The sequence below is a fragment of the Manis pentadactyla genome, chromosome 17, assembly GCF_030020395.1.
Source record: "Manis pentadactyla isolate mManPen7 chromosome 17, mManPen7.hap1, whole genome shotgun sequence".
NCBI lineage: Eukaryota > Metazoa > Chordata > Mammalia > Pholidota > Manidae > Manis > Manis pentadactyla.
The window spans coordinates 16,228,823-16,246,320 of NC_080035.1; positions in this window are offsets into that span (position 1 = coordinate 16,228,823).

The window sequence follows — 17,498 nt, forward strand, 5'->3', positions numbered from 1 at the left end:
TGGTACTAGCAGAAAAAACAGACCCATAGATCTGTGGAACAGAATAGAGAGCCCAGATATAAACCCACACATATATGGTCGATTAATATATGAAAAAGGAGCCATGAATAAACAATGAGGAAAAGATAGTCTCTTCAGTAACTGGTGTTGGGAAAACTGGACAGCTACATGCAAGGAATGAAACTGAATTATTTTCTAACTCCACACACAAAAGTAAACTTGAAATAGATTAAAAACCTAAATGTAGGACATGAAACCATAAAACTCTTAGAAGAAAACAGGCAAAAATCTCTTGAACATAGTATGAGCAATTGTTTTCTGGGCACAGCTCCCCAGACAAGGAAACAAAATAAAAAATGGACAAGCAGGACTACATCATATTCAAAAACTTCTCTCCAACAAAGAACACCTTCAACATAATAAAAAAGCAACTGTGGGTTGAATTCAGCTGTGGGAAAATATATTCTCAAATGATTTATTCAATAAGAGCTTAACATCCCAAATGCCTCAACACCAAAAAAATAAATAACCCAATTAAAAAATGGGCAGAGGACCTGAACAAACATTTTCCAAAGAACAAATACAGATGGCCAACAGGCACATGAAAAGATGCTCCACATTAGTAACTATCAGGGAAGTGCAAATTAAAACTGCAATGAGATATCAGCTCACACCAGTCAGATCAGAACAGCCACTATCCAAGATAAGAAATAACAAGTGTTGATGAAGATGTGGAGAAAAAGGTACCTCCTAAAGTGTTGGTGGGAATGTAAATCAGTACCACCACTGTGGAAAGCAGTATGGAGGTTCCTCAAAAAACTAAAAAAAGAAACACATTTGACCCAGTAATTCCTTTTCTAGGAATTTTTTCCAAAGAAAATGAAGTATCTGATTCCAAAAGATAAATACACTTCTATGTTTGTTGCAGCAGTATTTCCAATAGCCAAAATATGGAAGCAACATAAGTTTGCATCAATAGATGAATGGTTATAAAGAAGAAATGGTATATATACACAATGGAATATTATTCAGCTATAGAAAATGAAGAAATTCTGCCGTTTGCAACAACGTGGGTGGGCCTAGAGGGTATTATGCTAAGTGAAATAAGCCAGGTAGAGAAAGGCAAATGCCATATGATTTCACTTATTTGTGGAATCTGAATACAAAAGAAAAATGAACAAAACAGACACTGAGAAGTGGCTGGTGGTTACCATAAGGGAGATATTAGGATGGGCAGATAGGGAGTAGGAGGGAGATACAGGGGAACAGAAATTCCCAGTCATAATTAAAGTTCGCCACAGGGATGGTGGTACTGCATGGAGGATATAGCCAATGATTCTGTAACATCTTCCTGTGTTGACAGATAGTAACTGAACAGGGTGGGGTGAGGATTTAATAATGTGGGTAGCTGGTGAGCCCCTGTTTCATATACTTGAAACTAATAAAAGTTTGTTTATCAATTATACTTCAATTAAAAAAGCCAGTGTGGGTTCTCTGGAAACCCCCTATGTGTAGCCTTCCTCAGGCCATCACCTTGACTGCATGATCAAAGCTAAGCAAGGAACTTTCCCCTTTCTCATTTTTTGTTATCATTTAGATTTTAAGTTCCTCTTTGACTTTTTCCCTTTCTTCAGAATATTTTTGATATGACTTTAGCCTGGTGTTACTTGTACATAAATATATTCTACAAATGTTTTCACTGAGTACACAACATATCCATGTGTAACAAAATACATACCAAAACTTCCTATGGATGAGTCAGAATTGGGTAAAATTGAGTCTATTGCTACATAACAAATTATTCCAAAATTTAGTGACTTAAAAATGACAAACATTTACTATGTCAAAGTTTCTGTGGGTCAAGAATCTAGGTGCATCTTATGTGGTTGTCTGAGGGTCAGCATTTTTCACAGGTGTTGACTGGGCTGCAGTCATCTCAAGGGAAATGGGGGAAAGATCTGATTCCATGCTCAGTCCATGGTTATTGACAGGCCTCAAGGTATCACTGGCTATTGGCCAGTTCCTTCATGTGGGTCTGTCTGTAAGGAAGTCACAACATGGCAGCTGGCTCGTTTCAGGGCGAGGCAGCAAGACAGTAAGGGATGGCAAACAAGACAGAAGCCATAGACTTTTTAAAAATTGAATCTCAGAAACGTCTCTTTCCACTTTTGCTGTATTCTGTGTATTAGAAGGGAATCACTAGGTTCTGTCCACACTCAAAGGAAAAGGATAACACCGAGCATGACAGAATCAATGGAAGCCATCTTAGACGTTGTCTACCACACATGATATGTCATAATACATCTTAAAGTGGCAATTTATTTGGACTTTTTATTCCAAAAGATTATTTTTTCAACATTATCAGAAAATTAGTGGTCCTTTTTGTTTATTAAACAGAAAGTCTTTTGGAGGCTTATTTAATTTAAGAAAAAATTATGTATTTTTTTCTTAAACTAACATTAATGGGGTTTTATTAGAAAAAATCAAGTTCATTAACTGTGGAATTTTTATTCAAAATAAAATATATAATTTTTAGGATTTTGATATTTTAAACATATTCACTAAAGCAATATGACATTTTGTTTGTCAGTTAACTTCATCTTGTAACCTCTTCCAATCAAGTTTTCCTTTTTCTTCCTGTTACTCAATCCCTGAGGAAAAAAAGAAAGTTCCTGTTTCTTCTATTCTTACAAAATTTCTCAAGTTAGAATAAAATTGCTCAAAAATAAACATTTTTGCTCTTCTGCATAAGGAACTGAGTATAGTAATTCTGAAAGAATAGACAGTGATGAATAAATGTTTGACAGTCAAAAATCCAATATTTTGAAGATGGATTATCTTTCAAAAAAGAAATCAGTGTAATAGGACAAGAGTGTTTATACTACAGTACAAGCAAGACCTGCTTTGTCAGCCATTATTTAGTATCATGTCCAAAACATATTGGCAAATTTGTTTAAACAACTTTGCTAGATTTCTGGTAGTGGAAATCTTCAGTTCTCAAGACTTCAATTATTTTTTAATGTTACATGTGCTATTTTGTATTATATTCAAATATGTTTCACTTGGTAACTATAAGCAATTTCCTCCTGAGAGATATTTGATAAATAATTCTCCTTTCTTTCACTATGACTACCTTAATGGTCAGACGTATTTTGTCTGTATTATTTGCATTTAGCATGGATATCTGTTTTAACTACATAGAGAAGTAATTATTAGCGTATTTCTAGTTACCAGTCAGCTTATATCTTCTATATCATATCCTCACTATTTCTCAGATTAGTGTAGGCTAGATGAAGAAATGAATTCCTCCAGACCACTATAATTATCTGTTAAAAATCTACTCTTTTTATGTTTGTAGTCCTACTTTTTAATTATCTAGCATTCTCTTCATTGCTAATAATTCTTCTCTACTTTTCAACTTTGTAATTATTTATTTGAAATTTTTTTCTATTAGAAGAATATAAGGGCTTGCATCTATTTAAATGTAAATAGATCTTTTTATATATAATTTGGACTTCGTAAAAACAAAATGTAATTATCATATCTATCTACCTAGTGTTCTGTCTTTTGGAAACTTAGTTCATGTGATCACCATAAATCTGGAGACTGGATTGCTAAATTTTGTAGTTGATATAAAACAATATTAACCCAAGGACTATTCCAAAAATTAGATGAAAGTTAAACTCACTCTTCAAGATTTTTATCAATATTTAATTTGGGACTGAGCAACAGTCCCAACACAGTGGAACTAGAGAAAGAGGAATCTCCTGTTTTATTAATTAAAAAAAAGTCTAAGATCTTTAATCTTTGATAAAGCAAGATTTTTTTAAAAAATCACTGAAAAATAAACTTTTTATATAAGTAAACTTTGTTATGAAATGTTGGGCTCAGCAGTTCCTGATGTGCGAGATTGCCATGAGATGTATTACTATACCTGTTAATAAGGTCTTGTTTCCTTAAAGTCTTAAAGTATAACCAAGTAACATGAGGGACAGGAGCATACTTAACCATGCTCATGAACTGTAAGTTATTGTTTTTCAGTACTCAGAAAGTTACATGGTCATTGAGTAATCTCTGGGAGGCCCCAGGGGTGGTGGGAATGTGGGGATCATTACCAGCTGAACACGGAGTGGGGGGTAGCACCCAGGCAGGGTTGCTCTGAGCCTTCTGATGAAGCAGGGGCACCGTGGGAGCCCCAGTTCCCCCTTTTCTGAATCCCAAGACCAGAAGAAAGCCACAACTGTTGCAGAAATGCTTTCTAATGCTTTTATGTAACTTCATAAATTTCCAAATGCGTTGTACTCAAACCAAACAGAATATATTTCTAATTTACAATTGCTGTTCTGTGAGATGGTGGCCAGTTTTCTGTGCCATAAAATGGCACATCGAGATTCGTAGGTAGTTCTCATTGTGAACACAGTGCACTGGGATAAGCATAAATGATACCATTAAAGACTCATTCCACAATCCTCACTAGAGTTTTATACAGTTACATGGCATTACTTTTAATACAGATTTAGAATGTATTTTTTCTTTCCTTTCATTTTACAGCTTAAATATTTGTGGTTTGTTTGCTTCAGCACCTTCTTCTATATCAACCTTTCAAGATGGAACACCTCCCATTTAGGTTTCTTCTCAGCTGCTTCTCCAGACTCTAATTAAAAGAAATGCTTGTGAGCGCTTCTTTAAAAGTAAGTGCAACTCATTGCCCCTTCTCACGACCTTCTCAGAGACCGAGACCTAACTATGAGCCAAGCTGAGCTGCCCTCTCTCAAATGATTCCTGGAGCAAGAAAATTTATTTAAAGTTTGTATTTAAAAAAGACTTTTGGTTGGGATACAAAGTGATGTGGAGAGAGAGAGAGACACACACATGAAATAGTCAGAAATCAATATTAATAAAGTTCTATTAGTCAAATATAAGGGACTGTCTTGAAGACATATATAGTTTGTATAGTACTTTTGATGCTGGCAAATATACCAGAAAATTAGATCTCCTTAGGCCATACCACCCTGTAGCTCAGTCATCTCAGCACTACCTGAGCATTACCTGAAATACCTAGTGCACTGTACTTATATAATTTTGAGTCTTTCAAAGCTTCCATTTTTAGTGTAAGTATTATTTCACCCAATATAAAACACTTATTATCTTCTCTTTTGATTTTATCTTTAAAGATTCTATCAGCATTTGTGGGCCACAGATCCCCATGATTACTTGATTAATCCATTAATTTAATAATTTTTTGAAATGTGCATGTCAGAGACACTGAAAGTTGGTTATCTTATCCCTAGAAAAACTAACCTGCACATAATAGTATATACATAATCTTTGTCTACAATTTCTAGAATTTCTGGATCCTTTTCAGACTATGTAGGCATATCTCAAATTAAGAACACCTATTTCTTCTTTCTCTTCAGCATGTAAATATATTCTAGAGTGACTCTCCCCTAATTTAAGCAATCAACACAAAAATATCCCTTAATTCAAATGTTTTATTCTCTCATAGTTAAAACATGCATCCCTCTTTGAACATTATCTCCTAGCTACCTCTCTATTCTCTTCCCTTCAACAGTATAATCACTTCCTAAAGTTTCCCACATCTCATCCATTCCTCAGTCCACTGAGTTAGATTTTTAATATTTCAAAGTCAAAATTTCAAAATTTACACATCTTCTCAGAAAAACACTTACTCCTGTGTTCTGTGTCTCGATCAGAGACATCTCTGCAAACTTGGTTATCTACTGCAAAACTTGGGAGTCATCCTATGTTCCTCTTCCCTTATTTAACACATCTAACTGGTGACCACATCTTGTAGACTCAAACTTTTTCATATCTTTCTTCTTTCCCTCTTAGCCTCATTTCAGAAATGTTTATGAAGTAGAGCTGATTGGGTTGGATAAGGAAATGAAGGAGAAGAGTTCCAAATGACTTCCAAATATATGTATATTTATTTATATATATAATATGTATATTATATATATAATCTGCATTGATGCTGCAGTCTTGAGGCAGGATGTCTTTTCTGGGAAATGTCAGTTTTTGCTTTTATGTCCTTTAGGGTGATTGGATGAGGGCCACCCACAGTATCATGTATAATCTCCTTTACGTACAGTCAGCTGATTGTAGATGTTAATTACAATGGCAAAATACCTTCACAGCAACACGAAGATTAGTGTTTAGTACCCCAGTTGACTCACAAAGCTACCCATCACAAGTGAGAATAGTTCACCAGCTTCCAGCACAGATTTGAGCCACCTGGGGTTTCTATGTTATCATGTCTTATAGATTCTTATTAGTTGTCCTGAGGGGTAAAGGGAGAAGAAAGAGAACTAGGATTTCAGGCATAGTCTTTATAAATGGTCTGTGATCTTTTTATTTCTTTGTCATTACAACCCTGAAGAAAAGCAATTTGATTAGTGAATTCACATGAAATTACTTGTGCCGCAGAAGTTACTCCCTATCTCTCAAGAGTTTTGCAAAGTAAGAGACTAGCAGACAGCAAGGAGCATCCTGAGTATATGACCTGAACACTTTAATAATAGGCTTCTCTGCTTGTATTACAGCATGTGACTATCTGCTTTGCCAATACCTTGGGCTAGGCGAGTAGGGCACACTTGTGTCACCTCCAGACCTGGCAAAGCTCATAGCAGTATCCCAGCAGCCTTGTGGAATGGCATTGTGCCCAAAAGCATTGTAATGGTTCATGATATGGTCATAAAGCCCAGAAGTAAATAGGATAGCTGGTCATCAACATGCTACAAGTAAAAAAAAAGAAAGAAACAATGATTTGAAAACAATGGTCCATTAAGAGAAATACACAGTTTGAAGGGTGCAGGGATGATTACATTCTGCCCACGATTTTTTTTTTGTCAGTTTGTTTGACTTTCCTTTTCTCCCTCTGGCAGCTGAATTGTCTGCTTTTGCCTTAAAGCTGTTAAGGCTTGAGAAAGAAAACAATGTAGGCATTTTAATTAACTTAGGTGCAGTGTTTGCTTGAAAACTAGGCACTGGGAAAGAACGTGGTCACCTCTCATTGGCAACAGTGGTTTCAAAGGGTCTGCTCAAGGAATAAGATATGTTTAAGTTTAGACTAAAGTAACATGACAGTTACAAGCCCTGCATTCATGCTGTGTTCAAAAGCTTCCTCTATTTCAATTTCCCTTCCTTTTAGAATAAGTAGGGAGGAAAAAGAATAAATAATCTCTTGGAGAAGGTTTTCTCCTGCGGGACTCCATCTTTCTGCAGTGAGCTACTGCACATTCCCTAGTCAAAGAACATAAATGCAGACCTCCAGGGGAATTTTAAAGAAAAAGATCACCAGAAAGGTGACACTTCTAGAAATAGTATCGTGGTGTTCGCTCATTATCCTGGGCTGGTGCTGAGCTCTTCCTCTCAAAGAATCCTTCCTAAAATCCTGCACTTCTAAACTTGGCATCATAAAAGGCAGTGGAAATGGAAATTCTTCACTGGAAAACAATTTCTATTCTCTTACTCTCTGGCCGGCATTAGGAGTAGAGGAGCCAGAAAGCAAAGAACCTAATGTACCTTACTTACCCAGTATTTTCCATCCTTCCCCATTCATTTCCTATTGATCTTTGTGAGAGGACCCCTTAGATGGTCCCCAGTGGTCCTGCCTCCTAGGTCTACACCCTTGTGTGTTTAATTTCCTACTCTTGTGTGTGGACTGGACCTTATGACTCTTTTCTAGTGAAAAACATGTGGCAAAAATGGTGGGATGTCACTTCCAAGATCAGGTTACTAAAAAGCTGTGGTTTCTCAGTGAAGCACCCTTTCTCCTGTTACTGGCTTATCTTGAGTGAAACAAGCTGCTACATTCTGAGCTGTTTATGGAGAGGTTGGGGTAAGAATAAACTGATATCTAGCCAACAGCCAGCAAAGACTTGAGGCCTGTCAACAGTCTTATGAGGGAGGTAAAAAATGTATTCTACCCCCCATCAAGCCTTGAGATGATCACACCTTAGTTAACACCTGGAATATTGCCTTTTGAGATATTCTGACACAGTTAAACTGTGTCTAAACTCTTAGCCAACAGAAACTGTGATATAATAAATATTTGCTATTTAAAGCTGCTAAATTTTGGGATAATTTCTCATTCAGCAGTAAGATACCTAATATATATTATAAAAAAAAAAACAAGTACATTGTTTTTCCAAGAAACTCAGTGTGTTTGCTTCTACCTGGTAAAAAGTAAGAAAGAATAGGCAGATACCCAAATAATTTGATCAGTTTAAATAGACTAGATTATTCAAGTTCAAAGAAGATGCTCTTCTAAAGGCACTGTTTTATTTTCTTCATTAATCAAGTTAAATAAATGCTAGCTGAATTCTCTGCTTTACTTTCTTGTGGCTTATCTACAGAGGTTATATAATCCAGAATCCATTTTTTTTGGCCTTCAGTTTACTTGTTTAAAAAAAGCAGATATCTGTCAGCAAAACTAGTGAAGACTATTTAGAGGTGTGTTAAGAGATGTGCATGTTATTAAGATTTTGGAATACAACATACTTGAATGTTAAAACACACAGTAGAAAAAATTTCAAAGGTAAAGGTTTTAGTGAGCAGTCTCCAGGCGAGTCATTTGTATGAACATTTTCATTAGCATAAACCTGAGACAGGACATATATGACCACACATGTGAGTAGAAAGAAGGAAAACTGGACTATGAAAAATTATTAACATGATGGCACAAGTGATGGAATCTTATAATGAACTTAGTAATGCTTACATAACAGATAATAATGGACAATATTTTTTAACATTTATTAATTCCTAGTCATTGTTATTGTTAATTTTTACAATATACCTTTGAGTCATGTACTATTATTATCTTCATTTCACGGGTGAGGAAATGGAAATTAGGAAAGGTGAAGTAAGATTTTTATTTCTGTATTTTTTCCATTCTGGATGAGTCCATCAAATGAGATTTCTGTTGATCAATTATATCTTTATATCTGAAAAGGGACTGAACTAATTTTCTTCTGGATGAAAGGTAAAAGAAACAGAATTATATTTTCTGAGACCAAGGAGATTTATCGTGTGATATCACATCCATCTTTAAAGACAAAATTTAAAAATTAAATTATTTTAAATGAAATCATATGCTTAGGAAAAAAAAACAAAACAGCAAACTAGGGAATGGTGTCAGCAAGATGGAGGAATGGAAGCCCCAGATGTCATTCCCTCATGGAGACACTGACCTGACAACAATATAAGGTACAGAAAGCTCATACTGGAATTCTAGAAACTAGTTAGGAATTGCAGTACTCCAAGCAACCTAAAAGCCAAGAATAGCTGCATTGGAACTGCTAAGAAAAGCCATTTCAAATCAGCTGCATATGTCCTTATCCCAAGCTGGCAAGCCCAGTACAATCAGGAGGAAAAGCCCTACTTGCAGCTTCTTCCTTGGGAAGGAAAGAGAAGAGGATAATATTTGTTTAATGTTCTGGCCTTTTAGGGGGCTGCATTAGGGACTGGTTTCTGTCTCACCTGACTTAACACACTGACAGGGTACCAATATACTTTGGATGAGTAGGGGCAGATAAGAACAAGAGGGTTTACTGGCTTGTTGCAGCACCAGAGTATCTCCAACCACTTCAGACAGAAGCCAGCAAAGATTAATGGTACCAGAGGAAAGAGCCCAGTATGTGGTTTCTGTCTCAGGAGGGCAAGAGAAGACTGGGTTGTATGTCCAACAGTCCAACTTTTCATGAGGCTTCCTGGAGAACTGGTTTCTGTCTCACCTGACTCAGAGTGCTGATGCAACTGGCGTATTCTGGATACCTGGGGGTTGCAGAGAACAAATGTTAGCTCACTGGTTCCTTGCAGCATCAGAGAACCTTCAGAACCATGGACAGATACCAGAGCCAGCAAGAGATTATAAGCTTCTGGAAAAGAAACTAGTAACCTCTCAAACAGGGAAATTACACTCACAAACCCAGAAACATACATCTTCATAATCCCCATGAAAGGTTTGAAAAGTTTCAGAAATCTCCAGCAAGGATGTCTGGTGAAGTTTTCCCCTGTATGATGCCAGTCTGTGAAGACTAGGAGGTGTGGCTCTTTTTTCAAATGCACAAATCACAACAAATAACTAAGAAGACACACAAAGAAACAGGGAAACAAGGAAGGAACAAAATAAGTCTCCAGAAACTGATCTTAAAGAAAGAAAGGTCTATGAATTAACTGATAAAAAATTCAAAATAATGACCTTAAAAATAAGAATGCACTATAAGAGGACACAGATATGCAACTCAATGAAATCAGGAAAAAGATATATGAACAAAAGGAGAATGTCAACAAAGATATAAAAAATATTAAAAAGAACCAAATAAATTCTGGAGTTGAAGAATTAAAGAATTGAACTAAAAAATTTACCACAGAGTTTTAACATCAGAATTGATCAAGTGAAGAAAGAATCAGTGAACTCAAAGACCAGTCATTTGCAATGACTCAGAGGCAATTAAAGAAAAAAAGAATGAGGAAAAGTGGGGAAAGCCCAAGGGACTGTGGTTCCATAAATTCAAAGGAGGAGTGATGGCAGCCAGACTGTAGCACCAGGAGTTCCCAGCACTGTGCCCTCCCGAGAATGTTGATTTGAACAACTGTCTACCCACACACCAAAATGTCTTTGCAATAGCCAAAGATTCGAGGTGAGAGATTACGGCCCCCAAGTGAAACAAAAATAAGAAAAGATAATTGAAGAGAGTAAGGAAGGGCAGTTACCTCTATCAGCCCTCCTCCAGGCCCTGGCAGCCCAGTGTAGGGAGACACCCTCCCCATGGGGGAAGGAGTGTGAAGTGACCACCTGCCTTCATCTTGGACCCCAGCACCAGGCCTGCTTCAGTGAACACCCAGGCCATGTATCCATGGAAGGTACTATAAACCATCCTCTAGTCCTATCTCAGCAATAGACTACCTGGGTGATATAACAACCCAGGCCAGCCCCTGTACACTCAAGGTCCAGGCTGGCCACTGGACCCCATGATCCCTGACTGGCTCTGGACCAAAGCTCCTGGTGTGGCCCAGTGTAAGGCTGGCCACTATGTGGCCTCCAGGCTCCCTATCTACGCCTGCAGTCCCAAGCTCCAGGTCCACCCTAGCTCTAGACCAGCTCTGTGGCCCCAGTCTATAGGCCCACCCTAGTGCCAGACTGGCTACTACAGACATACCCTTCAGTAGAACCAGGGTGTAGGACTGCTCAAGTGGATCAGGCCCATATATTCTGATCCAGTTGAGCAGCCCTACACCCTGGTGTTCACTGAAGCAAGCCTGGTGCTGGGGTCGAAGATGAAGGAAGGTGGTCACTTCCAACCACTGCCAGGCCAGCTCCTGCAGACTTCAGCTCTAGGCTCACTCCAGCACCAGGCCTGTGCCCACAGACCCAGGCATCAGACTAGCCACCATGGACCCAAGTGCTGCTTGCCCACATGCTGACTCAGACATAACACTGGCTTGCCAGAGGACTCCAGCAAAAGGCCTATCCATACACACCACCAAGTAATCTACCATCGGAGACTCTTGACAGATTGATTGGTAAAGAATTTTCCCTGCTAAAGCCAGTCCATAAGGAATGCTGCTTCTCAAATATGCAGCCATCACCTCAAGGCCACAAAGATCCCTAATTATCAAGGAACTATGACACTACCAAAGGAATAAAATGAACCACCAGTAACCAAACTTAAAAGAAATGGAGAGCTATGAACTGCCTGACAAGGAGTTCAAAATAATCATCAAAAAGCAGCTCAGGAAACTATAAGGGAACATATATAGTCAACTAAACAAAATCAGGAAAACAATGCATGAAAAAAATGAGTTCAGCTAAGAGCCAAAACCCATAAAAAAGAATGACAGGACAAAAAATAAATCTGAACACACTTGAAAAGATTGAAGTATCAGATATTCTTTTGACCTGAATGATATGAATTTAGCAATAAATAATAGGAGGAAAACTCACAAATATGCCAATATTAAGTAATACATTCCTGAACAACCAATAGGTCCAGGAAGGCACCACAAGGAAATAAAAAATATATTGAGAAAAATGAAAATAGAAAGACAACATAAAGCACTTCTGGAATGAATCAAAAACAGTCTTAAGAGGAAAGTTTATAGTGATAAATGCCTACATTAAGAAAAAAAGAAATATCTCAAATAAACGACCTAACTTTGCACCTCCAGGAACTAGAAAAGAAGAACTAAACCCAAAGTTAGAAAAAGGAAGGAAATAATAAAGATGAGGAAAGAAAGAAATAAAACAGAGACTAGAAAAATCAAAGAAAAGTTCAATGAAACTTAGAGTTGGCTTTTTGTAAAGATAAACAAAATTGACAAACCGTCAATGGGGCTAAGAGAAAAGATGACTTAAATGATTAAAAACAGAAATGGGAGAAGAGATATTACAAGTAATATAATAGAAATACAAAGGATCATAAGAGTGCAAGAAATCAAACTGCAGGCTTGATGCGTGTATTTAGAAACACTGCTAAGAGAGTAGATTAGTTGCTTCCTCACACATACACAAAAGTTAGCTATGTGAGATATGAGAGTTGGCTTGACTGTAATCATTTCACTATGTACATGTATATCAAATCACCGTGTGGTATACCTTAAATATGTAACATTTTACTTAAAATATATAAATATTTACAGTACTTCAACAACGATGAACCCAAAGATGTCCACACCAAGAAACCTTATCATCTAACTATCAAAAGCCAAGGACAAATAGAATTTTAAAAGAAGCAAGGGAAAGTGTCTCTTCACACACAAGGGAGTCCCCATTAAATTATAGTGGGTTTCTCAGCAGAAAAGTTACAAATCAGAAGAGAATGGAATATTATATTCAAAGTGCTAAAAGCAAAGAACGCTACAGCCAACAAAACTGTGTTTCAAAAAGGAAGGAGAGGTAAAGCCTTTCCCGGATAATCGAAACAGAGTTTATCACCACTATACCTGCCTTAAAAGAATTGATAAAGGGAGTCTTTCAAGTTGAAACAAAAGGACACTACAAAGCAACATGAAAGCAAAACATAAAGATCTTTGGTAAATGAAAATATATAGACAAAGACAAAAACAGTGTAATATTGTAATGGTATTGCATAACAGTAATGTCTAAACCACTTTTTATTCAGATATAGAATATAAAAGATAAAAGCATAAAAACTATATAAAACTATGTCGGTTGCTACAAAAAGTAAAAGATTTATTGGGACATCAATAACAAAAAGTGGGTGATGTAAAGATGCAAAGCATGTGTGATTGAAGTAAAGGGTTTATCAGTTTAAAATAAATGTTTATAAGATATTTTATGTAATCCCCACAGCAAATGTAAAGAAACTACCTGTATAAGATGCAGAGATGAAAATGGGAATGAAACCAAGTACATCATTACAAAAACACACACACGAACTAAAATAAGTAGAGGCAAATAGGGACGGAAGAACTGTAAGACATAGAAATGTCAGTGAATAAATGGTAATATAAATCCTTCCCTATCAGTAATTACTTTAAATGTAAATGAATTAAACTCACCCCCCTATAAAAAGGGAAACCTATGAACTCACATTCAGTGGTGAAATGTTGAAAGCTTTCCTTCTAATGTCAGGAATGAGGCAAGGATGCACACCCTTGCTTCTCGTCAACATGGTACTGGAAGTTCTAGCAAGAGAAATTAAACAAGTAAAGAAATAAAAGGCATGCAAACTGGAAAGGAAGAAGTAAAATTATCTCTGTCAGCAGATGACATGATATTATATGTAGAAAAGCCTGAAGATTATACAAAAAACCGCTACAACTAACAAATAAATTCAACATAGTTGCAAGATGCAAAACCAACACCCAATATCAGCTGTGTTTTTATATGCTAATAGTGAACAATCCAAAAAGAAGTTAGGAAAAGAAATTATTTTACAATAGCATCAAGAGGAATGAAATACTTAGAGATAAACTTAACTAAGGAGGCAAAGTCTTGTCCACTGAAAATTACAAAACATTTCAGCAAGATACTAAAAACACAAATGGAAATATACCCCGTGTTCATGGATTGAAAGCTTAATATTGTTAAAAATTTCCAGACTAGAGGTGGGGCGGAAGATGGCGGCGTGAGTAGAGCAGCGGAAATCTCCTCCCAAAACAACATATATCTATGAAAATATAACAAAGACAACCCTTCCTAGAATAAAGACCAGAGGACACAGGACAACATCCAGACCACATCCGCACCTGAGAGAACCCAGCACCTCGTGAAGGGGGTAAGATACAAGCCCCGGCCCCGCGGGAGCCGAGCGCCCCTCCCCCCAGCTCCCTGCAGGAGAGGAGCAGGCGGAGCGGGAGGGAGACGGAGCCCAGGACTGCCGAGCACCCAGCCCCAGCCATCCGGGCCAGAGTGCAGGGCGCTCGATACTGGGAAAACAGGGCAGCAAGAACAGTGAGCAGGCACTGGAGGCTGGGCAACAGAGGACATAAGAAAAGCGCGCGACCATTTTTTTTTTTTTTTGCTTTTTTGCTGCTTTGTTTTGGCGAGCGCTGTTTGGAAGTCTTAAAGGGACAGGGACCCCAATATTAGGGAAACAGGGCAGAAAGACCGGTGAGCAGAGGCCTGAGGCTGGCACCGGAGAATAAAGAAAAACGAACGACCACCTTTTTTTTTTTAAATAAAAATTTTTTTTTTTTAATTAAAAAAATTTTTTTTCTTGTTTTTTTTTGTGGTCGTTGTTTTGTTTTGGCGGGTGCTTTTTGGAAGTCTTAAAGGGGCAGGGCGGGCCACTTAATCCAGAGGTAGGGAATCCGGGACCTCTGGGCACCCTAACCCCTGGGCTGCAGGGAGCAGGGAGGCCCCTTACGGAGATAAATAGCCTCCCAGCAGCTCCTGCTCCAACGCGACTCCATCATTTTGGAGCAGCTGCCCGAGCCAGGCCACGCCCACAGCAACAGCGGAGATTAACTCCATAGCAGCCGGGCAGGAAGCAGAAACCCTGTCTGCGCGCAGCTGCGCAGCACAAGCCACTAGAGGCCGCTGTTCTCCCAGGAGAGGAGGGCCACAAACCAACAAGAAGGGAAGTCCTTCCAGCCGTCACTCGTCCCAGTTCTGCAGACTATTTCTATCACCAAGAAAAGGCAAAGCTACAGGCAGACAAAGATCACAGAGACAACACCAGAGAAGGAGACAGACCTAACCAGTCTTCCTGACAAAGAATTCAAAATAAGAATCATAAACATGCTGACAGAGATGCAGAGAAATACGCAAGAAAAATGGGATGAAGTCCGGAAAGAGATCACAGATGCCAGAAAGGAGATCGCAGAAATGAAACAAACTCTGGAAGGGTTTATAAGCAGAATGGATGGGACGCAAGAGGCCATTGATGGAATTGAAATCAGAGAACAGGAACGCATGGAAGCTGACATAGAGAGAGACAAAAGGATCTCCAGGAATGAAACAATATTAAGAGAACTGTGTGACCAATCTAAAAGGAGCAATATCCGTATTATAGGGGTCCCAGAAGAAGAAGAGAGAGGCAAAGAGATGGAAAGTATCTTAGAAGAAATAATTGCTGAAAACTTCCCCACACTGGGGGAGGAAGTAATCAAACAGACCACGGAAATACACAGAACCCCCAACAGAAAGGATCCAAGAAGGGCAACACCAAGACACATAATAATTAAAATGGCAAAGATCAAGGACAAGGAAAGAGTGTTAAAGGCAGCTAGAGAGAAAAAGGTCACCTATAAAGGGAAACCCATCAGGCTAACGTCAGATTTCTCAACAGAAACCCTACAGGCCAGAAGAGAATGGCATGATATATTTAATACAATGAAACAGAAGGGCCTTGAACCAAGGATACTGTATCCAGCACGACTATCATTCAAATATGACGGTGGGATTAAACAATTCCCAGACAAACAAAAGCTGAGGGAATTTGCTTTCCACAAACCACCTCTACAGAACATCTTACAGGGACTGCTCTAGATGGGAGCACTCCTAGAAAGAGCACAGCACAAAACACCCAACATATGAAGAATCGAGGAGGAGGAACAAGAAGGGAGAGAAGAAAAGAATCTCCAGACAGTGTATATAACAGCTCAATAAGCGAGCTAAGTTAGGCAGTAAGATACTAAAGAGGCTAACCTTGAACCTTTGGTAACCACGAATTTAAAGCCTGCAATGGCAATAAGTACATATCTTTCAATAGTCACCCTAAATGTTAATGGGTTGAATGCACCAATCAAAAGACACAGAGTAACAGAATGGATAAAAAAGCAAGACCCATATATATGCTGCTTACAAGAAACTCACCTCAAACCCAAAGACATGTACAGACTAAAAGTCAAGGGATGGAAAAACATATTTCAAGCAAACAACAGTGAGAAGAAAGCAGGGGTTGCAGTACTAATATCAGACAAAATAGACTTCAAAACAAAGAAAGTAACAAGAGATAAAGAAGGACACTACATAATGATAAAGGGCTCAGTCCAACAAGAGGATATAACCATTCTAAATATATATGCACCCAACACAGGAGCACCAGCATATGTGAAACAAATACTAACAGAACTAAAGGGGGATATAGACTGCAATGCATTCATTCTAGGAGACTTCAACACACCACTCAACCCAAAGGATAGATCCACTGGGCAGAAAATAAGTAAGGACACGGAAGCACTGAACAACACAGTAGAGCAGATGGAGCTAATAGACATCTATAGAACTCTACATCCAAAAGCAGCGGGATATACATTCTCCTCAAGTGCACATGGAACATTCTCCAGAATAGACCACATACTAGGCCACAAAAAGAGCCTCAGAAAATTCCAAAAGATTGAAATCCTACCAACCAACTTTTCAGACCACAAAGGCATAAAACTAGAAATAAACTGTACAAAGAAAGCAAAGAGGCTCATGAACACATGGAGGCTTAACAACACGCTCCTAAATAATCAATGGATCAATGACCAAATCAAAATGGAGATCCAGCAATATATGGAAACAAATGACAACAACAACACTAAGCCCCAACTTCTGTGGGACACAGCAAAAGCAGTCTTAAGAGGAAAGTATATAGCAATCCAAGCATATTTAAAAAAGGAAGAGCAATCCCAAATGAATGGTCTAATGTCACAATTATCGAAATTGGAAAAAGAAGAACAGATGAGGCCTAAGGTCAGCAGAAGGAGGGACATAATAAAGATCAGAGAAGAAATAAATAAAATTGAGAAGAATAAAACAATTGCAAAAATCAATGAAACCAAGAGCTGGTTCTTCGAGAAAATAAACAAAATAGATAAGCCTCTAGCCAGACTTATTAAGAAGAAAAGAGAGTCAACACAAATCAACAGTATCAGAAACGAGAAAGGAAAAATCACGACGGACCCCACGGAAATGCAAAGAATTATTGGAGAATACTATGAAAACCTATATGCTAACAAGCTGGGAAACCTAGGAGAAATGGACAACTTCCTAGAAAAATATAACCTTCCAAGATTGA